Below are 3,414 nucleotides of genomic sequence, written 5' to 3'. Positions count from 1 at the left end.
TCAAAATCTATGTACTGGCTTCAGTTCTGAACTTTTGATTTTAGTGTTTGAACCTATGAAAATTGTAGGTGCATATCAGATAGGCTATGGTTTTGATTTCATCTCAAACTGGGCTTAATTTTGTTTTCAACATTGCAACTTTCTGGGTGCATATCAGGTTGAATTTGGTTTTGATTTCAGGATCCCACACACATGGATTTAGTTTTAATTTCACTTTCAGAAACTTTTGTATGCATGTGATTTCAAATTTGAAATATTTTAGATGGGTTTTGCTACTGTAGTAATCCACGCTTTTTATGTAGCTACATATGATCAGGCTATAAGCAAGATGGAAATCATCATTGGTGCAATAATTGGCATTGGAGATACTACAGGTCATCTCTTTGAAGCACATGGTGCCCAAGTCTTGATAGCAGATGTCCAAAGCATAGAGAATTTGGTTAAGAAGTTGGGAAACAGATTTAAGTTCATCCACTGTGATGTGAGGAATGAAGAGCATGTGGCTGCCATAGTGGACAAGGGCAGTGGATGTCTTCCACAACAACCTGGGCTTTCTGGGAGGAGTAGGTCCTATTGTTAAGACATGCATGGCTGAGTTCGATTTCACAATGGATGTCAATATTGGTGGATCATTTCTTAGTGTCGAACACGTAGCCTAGGTGATGAAGCCATTGAGGAAACAGTGCATCGTCTACAGGGGCAGTGTGGCAGGCACTGTGGGAGGGTTGGGTCCTCATGCCTATACTATTAGTAAGACGACTTTAGTTAGCCTTGTAACGTTGGCATTAGTGGAGTTCTGAGGGTTTGGAAATCACAGTAACATGATTTGTCTCGACGATGTTTGCACACACCTGGTTCAAGCTATTCTTTTGCTTGACTATGAACCTGTATCCTTGGATCTGGCAGAAAAAGGGCAAAGAGTTTTTACCTCCCTCAGTCTGTTCTTTAAACACTCGGGATGTGGCTCAACCATCTTTTTTTATTGTAACAGAGTATTCTAACTTTATTAGTGGACATTCTTTGATGGTGGATTATGGGAATATGGTGACGAACCCCTATGATAATGATCGCTGGTACACCACTCATTCTCCTCTGTTTTGTTTTCAATTTGGGCTTAGTTTTAATTTTAGATTGGCAACCTGCAGGTGTATAGTTTTGATTTTGGTTTCCTTTGCATAGCTTTGATTTATGCTTGTCAAACTCTAGGTACTGGGTTTAGTTCTAAACTATTGATTTTAGTGTTTGAACCTATGCAAATTTCTAGGCACATATCAGGTAGGCTACGGTTTTGATTTCATCTCAAACTAGGCTTAATTTTGTTTTCAACTTGCAACTTTTTGTGTGCATATCAAGTTGAACCTTGTTTTGATTTCAGTCTCCCCACACATAAACCAGATTTAGTTTTAATTTTAGTTATGGAAGCTTTTGGATTCATATGATTTGAGATTTGAGATAATTTAGATGGATTTTGCTACTGTAGTAATCCATGGTTTATGTGTAGCTAAATATGGTCAGGCTTGAAGGCAAGATGACAATCATCATTGCTGCAACCATTGGCATTGGAGAGACAACAGGTCATCTCTTTGCAGCACATGGTGCCCAAGACCTGAGAGCATATGTGAAAAACAAAAAGATCTGGGAAATAAATTTGAGTTCATCCATTGCAATGTGAGGAATGAAGAGCGTGTGGCAACCACAATGGACAAGGGCAGTGGATTTAGGCCCTATTGATGAGACAGGCATGGCTGAGTTCGATTACACAATGGTTGTCAATATTGTTGGAGCATTTCTTGGTGTCAAACACGTAGCCTAGGTGATGAAGCCAGTGAGGAAAGGGTCCCTCATCTGCAGGGGCAGAATGGTAGGCACTTTTGGTGGGCTGGGTTCTCGTACCTATACTATTAATAAGATGACTTTGGCTGGCCTTGTAAGGTCTGCATCAATGGAGTTTAGAGGGTTTGGGAATTGCATTGACATTAATTTTATCTAGGTTCCCAAACACCTTCTGACTCAGGCCATTTATATGCTTGATGGTGAACCAATATCCTTGGATTTGGCAGAAAAAAGGCCAAAGAGTTTCACATCCCTTGGATTATTCTTTAAGCATTCTGGATATGGTTCAGGCATCATTGTTTATTGCATCAGAGGATTCTAGCTTTATTAGTGGTCATTGTCTTATGGTGGATTGTGGAATTTCAGTGATGAATCCCTGCAATAATGCTCACTAGTACACCACTCATTCTCCTTTGTTTTGTTTTCAATTTGGGATTAGTTTTGATTTCAACTTGGCAACCTGCAATTGCATGGTTTTGATTTCAGCTTTCTAATTTTGATTTTGGTTTCCTTTGCATAGCTTTGATTTTTGCTTGTCAAACTCTATGGTTTTGATTTCATCTCAAACTGGGCTTAGTTTTGTTTTCAACATTGCAACTTAACATTGCAACTTTCTGGGTGCATATTAGGTTGAATTTGGTTTTGATTTCAGGCTCCCCCACACAAATTGGATTTAGTTTTAATTTCAGTTTTGGGAACTTGGATGCATATGATTTCAGATTTGAAAAAGTTTAGATGGATTTTTCTATTGTACTAATTCAAGGTTTATATGTAGGTAAACATGATCAGGGCGGAAGGCAACGACAACCATCATTGGTGCAACCATTGGCATTGGAGAGACAACAGGTCATCTCTTTGTAGCACATGGTGCCCAAGTCCTAATAGCAGATGTTCAAGACACATAGAATCTGGTTAAGGAGTTGGGCAACAAATTTGAGTTCATCCACTGCGATGTGAAGAATAAAGAGCATGTGTCAGCCATAGTGGAGAAGGGCAGTGGATGTTTTGCACCATAACCTTGGCATTTTGGGAGTAGTAGGTCCTATTGACGAGACATGCATGGCTGAGCTTGATTACACAATGGCTGTCAATATTGGTGGAGCATTTCTTGGTGTTGAACACGCGGCTTGGGTGATGAAGCCAGTGTGAAAGCATCCATCATCTGCAAGGGTAGCATGGCAAACACTGTGGGAGGGCTGGGTCCTCATACCTATATTATTAGTAAGATGTCTTTTGTTGGTCTTATAAGGTAAGCATCAGTGGAGTTTTGAGGGTTTGGGAATTGTATTAAAATGATTTGTCTTGACAACGTTCCCACACACATTCTAGCTCAAATCATTTATATGCTTGAGTGTGAACCAATATCCTTGGATTTGGCAGAAAAGGACCAAAGAGTTTTCACCTCCCTGGGACTGTTGTTTAAACACTCTGGATGTGGCTCAGCCATCATTTTTTATTGCAACAGAGGATTCTAGCTTTATTAGTGGACATTATCTATTGGTGTGTTGTGGGAATACAACGATGGACGCTTTGTGATAATGCTTGCTGGTACACCACTCATTCTCCTCTATTTTGTTTTCA

Source organism: Pinus tabuliformis, chromosome 6 (genome assembly GCF_031772625.1).
Source record: "Pinus tabuliformis cultivar Carrire ecotype Pingquan chromosome 6, CPIR1, whole genome shotgun sequence".
Taxonomy (NCBI): Eukaryota; Viridiplantae; Streptophyta; class Pinopsida; order Pinales; family Pinaceae; genus Pinus; species Pinus tabuliformis.
The sequence above is the reverse complement of the archived record's forward strand: the minus strand, read 5'-3'. Positions refer to the sequence as shown.